At 38.3% G+C, this 15,011-nt stretch overlaps 1 protein-coding gene across 1 annotated transcript in view; it reads left to right on the top strand.

Annotated features, from left to right (window-relative positions):
• Positions 1–15,011, top strand: part of TBC1D5 (TBC1 domain family member 5) — a 625,580-nt gene that overhangs the window by 152,625 nt on the left and 457,944 nt on the right. The window contains exon 3 of the mRNA XM_062215140.1: positions 4,948–5,132. The gene's annotated coding sequence lies outside the window, so the exon portion shown is untranslated. The remainder of the gene's footprint in view (positions 1–4,947; positions 5,133–15,011) is intronic.

The raw sequence follows: 15,011 nt of genomic DNA, 5'->3' as shown, positions 1-15,011 counted from the left end.
TGTTGCATAGGCAGGAAAGAATTGCAGGTGAGGAGATTGTCAGAGAGCTTAATTGATCTTCTGGGGCCAGGATTGTGACCAAGGTTGGCTTGTTTTAAATCCCAGATTTTTGATACTGCACATGATACTCTCCTTTTAGTGGCAGGGTATAAGTCTGTGGGCTCAGGTAGACTCGGGTTGGCAGTGTAGTTCCATCACTTACTGGGTTTGCTAGCAGCTGCATACTTCCATAAATTTCACTCTCCTCCTCTGGGTAAGCTTTATAATTCTTATGTCCCAAGATTATTTTGAGAATGAATGACCTAAAGAATCTCTCCAAGTAGGCATCCCAAAAAATTGTGACTTTTACTCAGCAATTGAAAAGAAGACATAAAATGCAAATATGTCTTGTGGAATTAACCAGTTATAAGCTAAATCAGTTTGTCAAATCATGAAAATCGTATGCTGTTCTCTTCTGTTTAATAGAAATTAGGAAGACAGTGGGAGTATCAAGGGACTTTTCTTTGGGAAAAGAATGTAGCCGCTATTTTTTTTAAAGTGCCCCTGTCCTGGCAAATTCTAAATTTGGCTGTGTCCCAGATACTTTTTATAGGACATCTCCACAGGTAACTACTTAACATGTTGAAGTCCAAATAAACTTAGACACCTTCCTTCTACACCTGATCTTTTTCCAAGGTTTTTTTTTACGCCAATGAATGCAATTGTTTTCTGTCTATATTCTTTACAAAATATGATCTTCCATCAAGTTCTGCTGACAGCCATCCCATAAATCCCTTTCTGATTTCTCCATTGTTGCTACCATTGCTGTGGGCTTATGCTACTCTCATCTCATCTGCCTGCTCACCTATTACCTCTTTGCCCCTGTTTGTGATTCAGCCTAATCTAGTGTTTTATCAAAGTAGGGTTACTTGTGAAATCTTATTTAAAATTCTTCCATGATTTTGCTGACTTGTTGTGCCTTGTTATGTGTCACCTGCTTTTCCTCTCCAGGCATAATAGACCTCTTTGCTTATCCCTCTTGCCTCTGCATGTGCCAGTATCACACCTGCTTTTGGACCTTTGTACTTTCTGTGCCCCAGCTTGAAACACCTTCCATTTTTATCTTTCAGATCTTATCTTAAACAGTCTTTCATAGGCCCTTGAACAAAATCAAGTTTTAGCTCCTCACCCCATATTTTTAATAGCATCCATCTCTGTGCAGTTACCTACAGGTATTTATATGATTATTGGGTGCTTTTTCCTTTTTTAAAAAAATTTATTTGACAGGTAGAGATAAAGACAGTAAGAGAGAGAGACAGAGAAAAAGGTCTTCCTTCCGTTGGTTCACTCCCCAAATGGCCGCCACGGCTGGTGCTGTGCCAATCTGTAGCCAGGAGCCAGGTGCTTCTTCCTGGTCTGCCATGTAGGTGCAGGGGCCCAAGCACTTGGGCCATCCTCCACTGCCCCTCCCCCAACTCCTCCCGCCCAGGCCACAGCAGAGAGCTGGACTGGAAGAGGAGCAGCCGGGACCAGAACCCGGTGCCCATATGGGATGCTGGCACCACAGGCGGAGTATTGACCAAGTGAGTCATGGCGTCAGCCCCGTGGTGCTTTTTCTCTTAAGTCAAGTGTAAGTTGCATGAGAGCTGAGACAATTTCGGTGTTTACAAAGGCCCAAAACAGCCCTGGCAGTAGATGACAGCTATCGAATGACTGATACCTATATCTTAGGCAATTAAAACACAAAGTGATTGATTCTAAAATGGGTAAGTGTACAGTGGGTCATAATGTTGGCTGTGAAGCATTGTTATTTAGAAATGCTTATGTTGGGGCTGGCGCCATGGCGTACTAGGTTAATTCTACACCTGCAGCCCCGGCATCCCATATGGGCACTGGATTCTAGTCTCGGTTGCTCCTCTTCTGGTCCAACTCTCTGCTATGGTCTGGGAAAGCAGTGGAGGATGGCCCAAATGCTTGGGCCCTGCAGCCGCATGGGAAACTGGGAGGAAGCACCTGGTTCCTGGCTTCGGATCTGCACCATTCCGGCTGTGGCGGCCATTTGGGGAGTGAACCAACGGAAGGAAGACCTTTTTCTCTGTCTCTCTCACTGTCTGTAACTCTACCTGTCAAATGAATAAATAAAAATCTTAAAAAAAAAAAAAAGAAATGCTTATGTTGTTGTTGCATTGATTTTATCTCCTTGTTGTTTTATTTTGTCTATTGAAAATAAGCATAAATGGTATTTAAATTTTTTAGTTAGCCAGTAAAATTAAGAGCTTTCCAGAACTTGGTTGTTCTTGAAAGTGCATCAGAGTGAAAAATTTTCCTTTCTTTAAAATCCTCAAAGTATTTGAAGTTTACGATTAAAAAAAAAAAAAGATAATTGGTTATCTACATTGGGATGTTTACTATATAGAATGTGTTCAGATATTCATTTATTTAGGTGCTTAAGGTGTAACAATCTTAAAATTCTACCAAGTTTGTTAAAATATTATAGATATTTTAATAGGGTTCTCAGCTCTTATGTAAGTTAGAAACAGGATAGTTAAAATAATATCAGAATTATGTTTTTATATTGGCTTATTTTATCACTATATAACTATTGTTGGAAGAACGAAATGTACTTATCAAAACTCCTAAGACTTCAGTAGTTGGTTGAAAATTGGTTTGTACTGTTGTCTACATTTTAAAATTAGTAGTTTCAATCAGATTTTGGTTTCCTTCTCCTCTGAATTCTCTCCTATGAATGCAAACTTCAAAAAAGGAGGCACAGTCAGCAGAAAAAAAAGGTGGTCTGAGCATTTATGCGTTAAATATGCATGTTAATTAGGAAAAAAATTAGAAAAATATGAAAACAGATGTTACATAAATTATTGCAGTCCCAGGGCGGCACTAACTTACATACTGACAATAATTTTTATATGTGCGTGCATATATCTGTTTCTAGATTTCTCAATATTTATGCAATTCCTAAGAGAATAACTAGAAAAAGAACTGGTATATCCTTTCAATGAAACTGTCGTAAACGTTCTTTCTGCATATAGGTTGCTCAGGAAGGCTAGCTGTTCCATACAGCTTTGCTGTAGATATTATAGTGTTCTCTTGTCTTTCTTGGTTTCTTTGATGGTGTGCAGTTTGTTCTATTACTGGGTAAATCTTGTCCCAACAAGAATGTTAATTATCTCAATAGTGTGAGAAATTTTAAATTGACCTAAAATTTAAATTGGTTTGAAAAATGTGCTTAGAAATGAAACAAGAATAAATAACTCAGGAAATTGATTGCGGTGCCACATTTTCTTTTGGTTTCTGTTTCACATTATGAATAGTAGTGACACAGTAGTATGGAAACATACATTAAATATTACTTAAATACACATACATTAAATAATACGTGTAATTTTACTTAAATACATGTATATATGTTGGAGTAATTGAAAGATGTTTGAATAACTTTCACCCTAAAAAGCCATCCATAGAATAAAATGGTCTTTATTTTTACAAAGGGGAAATGAGAACTAGAGATAAGCTTTGTTTTAGTGGTATTCAATTTTTAGTTCATCCATAGAAGAAAAACCGTGGGAACATAGTGCTGTCCAAGGTGTGGCTAACAGCATTTAGGTATTTTCCAAATATGTAATATAATTTGGAAAAGTATTATTTAAAACTTTTCAGCAAAGATTGAAAGTTGAAATTAGGAAATGCTACTTCAGAATGAAATAAATCATTCTCATTATCCAACAAGCAAACAAGACATGAATTGTACTCGATACAATGGATATACCAAGAAGGGCTTAAAAACAGTTCCCGGAAATTCTTTTAGTAGGAGAGTGACTTTTGCTATTTAGTTTAAGTAGCAGATGATACTAAAAATGTGTTTGAAGTAAAATTTTAATTGGATCTTTGTAAGTTTCAGTTAGATTTGTTGTTTTTCAGTACTATATTATTTTATATTTTTCATAATATTGCCGAACTGCTCCTAGCTGCTTGAACCAATAAGCATTTAACAGGTTATTGAATTTTATGAATTAATAGAGAATGAAATCTAGAATAAATCATTCAAAAATATATTGAGGTTCTTTACTTAAATTGTATAACCTATCTAAGAAATTCAGTTATTTTTGCAGATTTTATAATGCAAATATGGTATGTGGAAGTGTATTACTGAAGGTGACAAGATTTTTCTTTTTCTCTTTCTTGTTTTTAAAATATTTATTTATTTATTTATTTGAAAAGCAGAGTTACAGAGAGGCGGAGGCAGAGAGAGAGGTGCAGAGGCCCAAGCATTTGGGCCATCCTCTGCTGCTTTCCCAGGCCAGAGCAGAGAGCTAAATCGGAAGTGGAGCATCTGGAACTCAAACTGGTGCCCATATGGGATGCCGGCATTGCAGGCGGTGGCTTTACAAACACTATACCACTGCCTCTTTTCTTTATTTCTAGAGGAGACTATGGAAATATATTTTTAGCTCAGAAATGATATTTACTTGTCATTACTGATGTAATGGTATTCCAATTTTACATTTTATTAATGCTTTGGAATCCATTTTCAATGGAATTTTATTTCACATTTGTTTTCAAATGTCAAATTTCCATTTTTTTGTATTACATCATTTTGTGATACTATTCTGAGTTAGAATAGCGTGTTCATTATTTCAATACTTTTACGTCATTTCAGTGAAAAGCTAAATGAAATTTTAACAGATGATTTGGTTTATAGTGAGGACCTTTGGTTTTCTATTGGTTTTTGCATTATAATGCCTCTTTGTTTTGGTGTTATAAAATGTCTTCCTTTCTCCAACAATTAAAATAGATGTAAAGAGTGATTAATGAGTGGGGCTTATGCTTTACCCCATGAGTCTAAATATTTTGATATGAGTTTTTTAAAGCTGGCTTTTGTGTTGTTCGGTTTGGTTTAGAGTTCTTTCTGGAATAGGGTAATTCAAAGCTATTTCATTTATTTATTTTTTCCAGAATCTCAGATGAGAGACAATTCAGATGTCCCAGTTTTTTGATTCCTCTTCAGTTCCCATTTGTCAGCCACGTCTGGTCTTTGGAGTACTGTGTTGGCCTGAGCTGAAGTCATCCTTGACCCATAATAAGAACATGAATCTTCAAGTGTCAACTTTATTTGTGGACCAGTGAATTTGTTTTGAAAGGTAAGCTTATCTTTTTTCAACGTATGCATTTTAAAATCACATACTTTCCATACCCTCATAGCATGGTAATATGAGTTCGTAGATTTTTTTTTTTAACCAAAAAATGTATGCATGTGTTCATACACTTCTGCCAAATGTCTTCCCATCAGGGAACGATGTTGCCTTTGCAGCACAGTTCGAGCTTCCCGACCTGGGCCTTCCCACTTCCTGCATGCAGCCATCAGTGTCTGCTCTTTCCTGTTTCCTGGTTGGTTCCCTTCTCGTTCACCTGAGTCTGCAGCGGGGCTTACAAAGCCTTTTCCCACTAGCCGATGACTAGTGCTGTCCTTAGGTTCTACTTTTTGTTATCCATAAAGCTTCTTGTTTTCTGTGTGTGTGTGTTTAATTTCCCTCTTAGCTTTCACTACATTTGTTTAAAAAAGTAACAAATTAAAATGTTTAAACTTGAGTTGAAGGAACCTCGATAATTAGAATTCATCATGTTTTCTTCCTACCACAACTTATAGTAAGAAATAGATCTTACATTTATGAGCTACTTTTTATATATTAATGAAATTAAAACAAAAGTTAAAATGACTCTTTTCCTGAATACTTTGAATATACTTTATTATATTCTTTATGTGTTACATTTAATACATGCTGGTGTCCATATTGTCCATATTGTTTATCTATTCAACAGTATGTCATCTTTGTACTCCAAAAGCTTTTCTTTATTTAAAATCACGTCTTTTTTTGTTCATGACTAACTGAGTTGTTGGCAGAGTAAAGGCAATTGAGGCAGTTTTCTCTCTGCCTCCAAGCTGCCTTTTCTCCTACCTCCTCTGTGCATCCCTTTTCCCACCATGCACTGTAAGCTATCAGATTACTTGGTCAGAAAGTTGGGTAACCGCTAGAAAACTCTAGAGCCTTTGTTCTGTGTTCTGTAGTAAGAACATGTATACAAATAGTCAGATCTCAAAATCTGAAAGAAGAGGCCGGCGCCTTGGCTCAACAGGCTAATCCTCCGCCTTGCGGCGCTGGCACACCAGGTTCTAGTCCCGGTTGGGGCGCCGGATTCTATCCCGGTTGCCCCTCTTCCAGGCCAGCTCTCTGCTATGGCCCGAGAAGGCAGTGGAGGATGGCCCAAGTGCTTGGGCCCTGCACCTGCATGGGAGACCAGGAGAAGCACCTGGCTCCTGGCTTCGGATCAGCGCGATGCGCTGGCTGCAGCGGCCATTGGAGGGTGAACCAACGGCAAAAAGGAAGATCTTTCTCTCTCTCTCTCTCTCTCTCTATCCACTCTGCCTGTCAAAAAATAAATAAATAAAAATAAAATAAAAAAATCTGAAAGGAGAACATATCTTTGATGGAATCATACCTTTATAATAGAGTGTAAATTCTTTATTCTGTTCTTTATTTTTCTCTGTGTAAATTGCATGTGCATATTGATGCCCTCAAATCATCCTTATTTTGAAATATTTTCAAGTCTTGTATGTCTGCTTAGAATAACCTAGATCTTTTTATAAATCAGTGTTTTCTAGTACCCATGCCCTTCGATGTAGCATTTTTATCCTTTTAATAAATTATAGGATTTTTTTCTGATTATAAAAATATTTTGTTAGAAAATTTATTAAGTATGGTAAAATATAAAGAAAATAAAATTACCCATAATCATATCATGTGGAGACGAACCAATGTAACATTTAAAAAATAAAATAAAACCTTTTTATTTTTCCTTGAATTTACAAAGGAAAAAGAATTGAAATGAAGCTTAAATGATTTGTGAACCTCAGATAAATTTTTCCCTAAAAATCTTACAAGCTAGTTTTACGAGTTTTCCAAATTTAATTAACATTATAAAAGTCCATGGGAATCTGTATATGCTCTGGAAATTGAAAAATCGGAAAGGGTGAAGTAAAAGCAGAACATTTTTAAGATAATTTATTGAGATGAAATTTATATTACATAAAATTAGCCATTATGAAGTGAATGGTTCAATGGCATTACATGTACATTATTGTGCAACCTATGACCTCTATGAACTTCCAAACATTTCCATCACTCCAAGGCAAAACACTTCACTCATTCTTCTCATTCTGTTCTTTTCCTGCCCCTGGGATTCTTCAGTCTGCATTCTGTCTTCATGGACTTATCTATTCTCTATGCTTCATATGAATAATCAGATAATACATGATCTTTTGTGTTCAACTTTTTCATGTAGCACATGTTCAGTTTTCATCCATTTATTTCATTCCTTTTCTTGGCTGAATAACATTTCATTGTATGTATATATGAAAATTTATTTATCGGTTCATCTTTTGCTTAACATTTGGTTCATTCCTACCTTTTGACTGTCATGTATAGTACAGCTATGAACATGTGTGCACAGATACCTTTTAAGTTCATTTTAGTATATTCCTAAGCGTGGCATTGTTGGTTAATATTCTAATTCTGTTTAACTTTTTGAGAAACTGCCAAACTGTTTTCCATTCCTTGTGTCAGCAATGTATGAGTGTTCTGGATTCTCCATATCTTGCCAATGGTTATTTTTGTTGTCTTACGATAGTGCGATTGATCATGATTTTCAACAAAATAATATTGTAAAGAAATGATTAAATATTTTTATGTACTTTGTTTCTTATATATACTTCATAATTCCCATAATAATTATATATCAATTAGACTATTGTTTAGTTCTGTCTTTCCTCCAGAATTAATGGACCAGGGGACATTTTTTTCCCACAATTTCTCAATGTCTCTCTTTATTGTAATGTGAACCAGAGATTCCTTGTCCTTCTGCTGAAGTATCATTCTCAAATTTCTTTTCATAATATTTACTGGGTTAGTTCTGCTCTTTCTTGTATTCCATTGTCATACTTATTCTTAGATGCCTTTAAATAAAATTTTAGGAAAGTTAAATGGGAAATGAATTTTCTGAGTTGTACTTCTTTGGGTCTTCCATGCAGGTGCAGGTGCCCAGGCACTTGGGCCATCTTTCCCTGCTTTCCCAGACCATTAGCAGAGAGCATGATCAGAAGTGAAGCAGCTGAGGCTCAAATTGGCACCCATATGGGATGGCAGCAGTGCAGGCTGCTTTACCGGCTGTGCCACAGCACTGGCCCCTGAAGAGATCTTATTCATTGTGAAGCTGTTGTAGGAGCTTCACACTGAAAACAAATAGACAAAACCCCTTAACCTGATTAATCAATCTTATGTTTCAGGGTAGAGAGGTAGACAGGTAGCACGATAAATAATTAAAATATGTAGTAGATTAAGATCATGACTCTATGAAGGAAAATAAAGCAGAGAGTGTGAGATATGGTATTCATAAGATAGGGAGAAGGATGGAAATTTTATGTGGCCATGGCAAGCATGAAGGTGAAGTCTGAGTAAAGACCTGTAGGATGTGGGGGAGGGGGCATCTCAAGCAGAGGCTATAGGAAATGCACAGACTCTGAAGTAGGAGCATGGTGATTGGACAAAGTACAGCTACAGTGGAGTGAACGGAATGAGAAATTGAACTAGAGCGGTAATTAGGAATCCACGTCTTCTAAGGGCTTGCGTTTGGTTTTTATTCTGAGTGAAATGGGGATCCATTGGTGAGTATCATCCTCTGATTTATATTTTAAAAGGTTATTGGTTGCCAGATTGAGAATGGTTTTTAAGGAAGCAAAGGCAGAAATAGAGAGGCCATATAGAAGAATAGTGGTAATAGAGTATTGTGATTTGATGGATTAGGTCTGAGTTATGAGAGAGATGAGTGAAGAATGACTCCAATGTTTCTGATCTGAATTACAGGAAAGAGTTTCATATAGGGAGCAAAGGCAAGATTATAAAAGGAGTGCATTTAAGTGAGAAGGTTAGGTGTTTTGTTTTTGAACTTCTTAAGTTGGAGATGATTATTAGATATCTAGGTGTAGAGGTCACTTGGTCCAGAGTCCAGAGTTCAGGCACAGTATGGGCAGGGGAAAGGTCTGGGATGAAAGAAAAATGTGGAAGTTGTCCATTGTAGATGATGCTTAAAGGTGTAGTGTTGATGCAGTCTGGTAAGTATGGCTAAAGGAGATTGACAGTCCTTTCCTCAGGGCACCTTAAGTAGGGGGGCTAGGAGAAGAGGAAGTAGTGGAGGAGAAGAGAGGAGAAAAACCTAAGTAAGTTTTTCTCCTGCTTCCTTGTCTTTCAGAATATCTGCAAGTACAATAGGTGTTTCATGAGAAATTCAACTGATAGGTGAAACTGGAGATGGACTGTGAATTGATTAATGTATCTAGCAGTGGGAGGTTATTGATGACCTTGAGAAGAGCAGCTTCACTGTAAGACCCACGTCTGAGTGAAGCAGGTTCAAGGGAGAATAGGAGGAGAAACACATGTGGCATCTTTAAGGGTGAGGGTGGAGTGTATACTCATGGGAATGCTTCAATAAGGAGGAATCAATTGATGAGGCAAGGAAGAATGCAGAATTGTTAAGACACTGTGTGCAAGTGGAGGGATTGCCATAAATAGGTGCGTGGTTGTTTTATTCTTAATAATAGGAATGAAGGCAGAGTATAGGGGCTCAGAGCTATCATGTAAAAGCTTTGTTAAGCTCTGTACTAACACCAGGAAATGTGACATAAAAGTAGCATGACAGTTAGCTGCTTCTTACTTTTTACAGCTTTTCCTATAATTCCCACTCCTGTAATAGTTTTTGCTTTAGCCATATAAATAAGTAGTGGTTTCCAGTTTAGGAATTTTGTGGTTAAAAATGCTTATAAATGAAATAAAGACCAATAGCACAGACATTTATATAATACACTTCTTGATGGTTTTGAAAACCTCAGGTGGTTCAATATTTCTATAAAATGTTGTAGAGAAGCACCAGGTTGCCTTAAGATCAGAAGTAAGGCCATCAAGTATTTTCTTCCACCAATCTTAGGGAAGTGATAGTTTTGTTTCAGTTATCCTGATAATTGGTATAGTACTTCATTTCTTGGATTACTTGAACAAAGAGTTAAATCGTGATTGTAAAAATCTACAGTTGCCTAGAGTTTATGATATTCGTTATGATTCCTGCTTGATACAATAAAGGCATTAGAACTCTGGCATTTCTTTGTGGTAAAATGCAGAGTCTGAGATCTCTGCTTCTGAGCTCCATGGTGTTACCCCCCCCCCCCCCCGCCTTCTTGTTGAAGCTCCCTGCTGTCTGCAGTGCTGGAGCACACTTCTGGCTGTAAACGTTGCTCGTGGTGTCCTGCAAAATGATTATTGTTGCTTACTCACTGTGCTTTTATACTGTCATGCTTAAATTAAGAAGGGCAGTAGGGAGGATGAAAGCTGAAAACCGAGCACTCTTGTACTTGCTGTTTTCCACAGCCTCTCCAGCAGCTCACCTCTTGGGCTTAAATATCTAATTTCAATTCTTTACCGCCCCCATGCTTTCTAAAACCTGTCATAATGTCCTTGTTTGCAAAGCTATTAGACATTTTGGATAATTTCTCTCTGTTTTTTTAAAGATTTATTTATTTATTCGAAAGTCACAGTTACACAGAGAGAGAAGGAAAGGCAGAGAGAGAGAGAGAGAGAGATAGGGAGGGAGGGAGGGAGGTCTTCCATCCACTGGTTCACTCCCCAAACTGCCAGAGCTGTGCCGATCTAAAGCCAGGAGCTTCTTCCAGATCTCCCACATGGGTGCAGGGGACCAAGCACTTGGGCCATCTTCTGCTGCTTTTCCAGGCCGCAGCAGAGAGCTGGATCAAAAGTAGAGCAGCCGAGACTTGAACCGGTACCCATATGGGATGCCAGCATTGCAGATGGCAGCTTTAGCTGCTATGCCACAGCGCTGGCCCCAGATAATTTTTCATATATGTCCATATGTTCACCTGTCCACTTAGGACATTGTTACCAACAGTATACTGGGTGTTGGACCTTTCAGTTGCAGAGATGCCCACTTGCTCGGGAGGATGCCCAAAGATCCAGACTCCAGACCAGTTGATGCAAAAAGCACGAGGTTTTTATTGAACGTTTGCGCAAACGGGCCCCCACCTCAGGTAGTGAGGAGCCCTGAGCGGCAGTTTCACACAGGTTATATAGGCAACGAATTAGCATATTCCTAATGCGCATGCATAGGATTGGTCAGTTCAGAGGGACAATTAGCATATGGGAGAACGCTGGCGAAGAATGCTGGTGGAGAGTGCTGGTGGAAAATGCAGAGGTGGCACGGGATTGGCTGGTTCGGAGGGACAATTAGCATACCGGAGAATGCTGAGGGAGAGTGCTGAGGTGTTACAGGATTGGCCGGTCACAGTGACATCATAAGCGTGCGCCTAGAGACTCTCCGAAGGGGAGGGGCAGCTCTGCTCTGGGCGCGCCCAGAGGTTTCCCGGAGGGGAGGGGCAGTTCTGCTCTGGGCGTGCCTAGAGGTTCTCTGAAGGGGATTGACTTTTCCTTCCCAGAGAATGTCCTGCCCGCTGGACTCTGGGGAACATCTAACCTCTTAAGAAGCCCCTGATATCTGCCCAGGCCTAGTTTATTGTCCCTCTCCCCCATAAGGGTCCTTCACAGGGTATACCAATAGTTTACTTAGCATTCTGTCTTTGGGAGTACCTGCTGTTATGGAAGTATTAATTTGATAGTTAAAAGTTTTTATTAATTAATTTTTATTTGAAAAATAGATCCATTGATCTTCCATCCTCTGATTCATGCCCCAAATGCCTGCAACAATTAGAGCTAGGCCTGCTTGAAGACAGGAGCCCGGAATTCATCTGTGGTGGCAGTGACCCAATTATTTTACCCATTACCTGTGCCTGCCAGGCAGGGTGTGTTTTAGCAGGAAACTATCACAAGCAGAGCCAGTACTCAAACTCTAGGACTCTGCTATGGGATGTGGATAGCCCAAGTGTTGCTAAACAGCTGTTCCAAATGTCCGCTCTGTCTTGTGCTCTCTGTAACCTTATTTTGATTTCCTCTAAATGTTGGTTCTGGCTTATTTTATTCCCTTTTCAACAGAATAAAATTCTTTCATTTTCTTTTGGTGTGTACTTTCAACAAGTATGCTTGTTGGTTGTGGAGAGGTTGCCTAACGTTTCACGGACTTTCTGTGAGGATGGTCCCCAGGGAATTTTTCTTTTCCCTTGATGAATAGTTCATGTGTTACAGCCAACATTTTTACCATCTTCATAGCTGATTTCTTGTAAAATACTTGTTATTTAACATCTTATAATTTGTCTCCCTGCTTCCTTCAAGTATATAGGATATTTTCAAACGGCCTGGAAAATTTGCAGTTTTTTTTTTTTTTTTTGACAGGCAGAGTGGACAGTGAGAGAGAGACAGAGAGAAAGGTCTTCCTTTTGCCGTTGGTTCACCCTCCAATGGCCGCCGCGGTAGTGCGCTGCGGCCGGCGCACCGCGCTGATCCGATGGCAGGAGCCAGGTGTTTCTCCTGGTCTCCCATGGGGTGCAGGGCCCAAGCACTTGGGCCATCCTCCACTGCACTCCTGGGCCACAGCAGAGAGCTGGCCTGGAAGAGGGGCAACCGGGACAGGATCGGATCGGTGCCCCGACCGGGACTAGAACCCGGTGTGCCGGCGCCGCAAGGCGGAGGATTAGCCTAGTGAGCCGCGGCGCCGGCGATTTGCAGTATTTTTTGATTGCATTTTCCCACAAGCATTTGAAAACCTCTTTGAATGTTTCTCCAGTTAGCTGCTACTTTGTTATCTGAGGACTGGTCCCTGTGTTTTAGTTACTGACCCAAATTGCTTCGGTAACTTTAAATCACAAACTTGTTTGCAAAAATCTTAGTTTGAAAAGCTGTTATTTTATTCTGATACAGTGTGTTCTTTTGTTTATCCTCAAATCTCCAGTCTTACCCTGTTTTTCTGAGTTAAAGAAGAAAAACTGTAATGTCTGTTAAATTTTGTGGTAGTGATGTGTTTTGAATAGCACATAAAGACAGTCCTTAAATATGTTTCATTGAATTTAAACATTTTAAATGAAGAAGGTGTCTGGGAATGTACAGAAAGGTGAGAGGAAAATTGTCTATTTATAGATTGTAAAATGCCAGTTTGAGAGTAAAATACCTAAATTAATTTATTCATTTGATCAGCAAATATTTATTAACTATTTACTCTATGGCAGATTCTTTTCAGAAAGGCAGTGACGGACAACCAGGGAGTAGGAGCTCCCACCCACTGGTTCACTCCTAAAATGGCCCCAGCTGTCAGCATGGTGCTGCGCCAGAGCCAGGAGCTGGGAACTCAGTCTGGGTCTTCCATGTGGGTTGCAGGGATCCGACTCCTTGAGTCCTCATCTGCTGCCTCCTAGGTTCTGCACTGGTGATAGGAAGCTGGAATTGGGAGCTGGAACTGGAGACTGAACCCAGTCACTGTGAAACAGTACTCTGGCATCCTAACCAGCGAGTTAACCACTAGGCCAAACGCCTGCCCCTTGGTAGTTGCTTCTTACATAAGTCCTTTTTAAGATATTTTGCTTTTTAAATTGAATCATATGGTGAAAAGCGTTTTAATTTCACTGCTTCTTTTTGCTAAGTTTATTGAGAGTTTTGTTGGGTTTTCACTGTGTGCATAATATGCAACTCTCACTGCTGCAAATTAATAGAGAAACAACTAATTCTAGGTGACAGTGAATGTAGAAAACATGGAATCTATCTCATTTTCTGTTCCTGTAGGTTTTACTCTGGTTTAAGGAACAGTGAAATTGACAGTTTTACTTCTCTTCCTTGGAGTCCTGAAAGTCTTCTGTGGTACTTAGGAATGAAGGGAGGAGGAGGAAGGTATTGAATTCGAAGGAAGGAGTTACATGAATCCAGAATCAAACAAATAGAAAATTAACCCTCTGCACTTAAATGTGGCTATATTTCTTTCTTTGCATCCATCTGTGTAAATACAATACATTTATCAAGTATTTCTGTTTTATGTGGAAATTTTAGTTTAAATAAGCTGAAGTTATTCCCACTTTAGAAATACTTTGTAGTCTGTTCATAACTGGCCAATTTAAAGATTTCTTTTGATCTTTAATTTAATTTGTAATGATTTAACAATTATGCCGCCAACATCACATTTATTATTGAGACAATAAGGCTTCACCTACTAAAAGCACATGTCCAAAACTTTATAGATAATATGAATAGTAATTTTGCCTCCATTTAAGAGTTACTTAACTTATCCAATATGCTAGTGAATATTGGCTGAAGATTTTTTTGAAAACCTGAATTACTTGGAATGTATTTGAAACCTCTGCTGTTATGTACTTCTGTTCAAAATGTTACATATGTTTTTGGATCATTTATAGTACAGGCTTAGAGTTTTATAAAGACTTATAAATAATATATTTATGTTGGTACTGTTGGAACTAAACATTTTACTCACATTATTCATCTATAGCTATCTGAAACTTCATGAAATAAGTACTAATTTCTTACATGAAATAGCCATTTAAAATACTTTTAATTCAGTAGCATGTATTTTAATTCTTATAAATAAAACAGAGGAGTTGAAGTAGTTACATATCTAAGGGAGATTTTCAGTCAAGTCCTGTTAGATGTTGTTTGATATTTTTGGCCAGTCATATTTTATAAGTTTTAAAAATATGTTCATTATTATTTTGGTAAAATGCATGAGTTTTTGTTATCTCTTATATGTTAATCTAATTTCTTATTGAAGTCAGCGATTAAAGGGAATTGTGTATCAGTAGGGTTCTAAAACCTTGACATTATTTTAATCTGATAACAAATGGGTTTAAGTTCATGTTCTTTCAGTTGTTGGCAACAAATCTAAACCTGTATTTTTTGGATTTATGAGGATAAGTCCTGCTTTGGCAATCTTGTAGATCCTCAAGAGAATAGTTAAACAGTGATTAATCATTGTTTCTTCACTGAGTGTGCAGAAAAGAATGGAAAAGCTGCATT

Source organism: Lepus europaeus, chromosome 2 (genome assembly GCF_033115175.1).
Source record: "Lepus europaeus isolate LE1 chromosome 2, mLepTim1.pri, whole genome shotgun sequence".
NCBI lineage: Eukaryota > Metazoa > Chordata > Mammalia > Lagomorpha > Leporidae > Lepus > Lepus europaeus.
The sequence above is the reverse complement of the archived record's forward strand: the minus strand, read 5'-3'. Positions and strand labels throughout refer to the sequence as shown.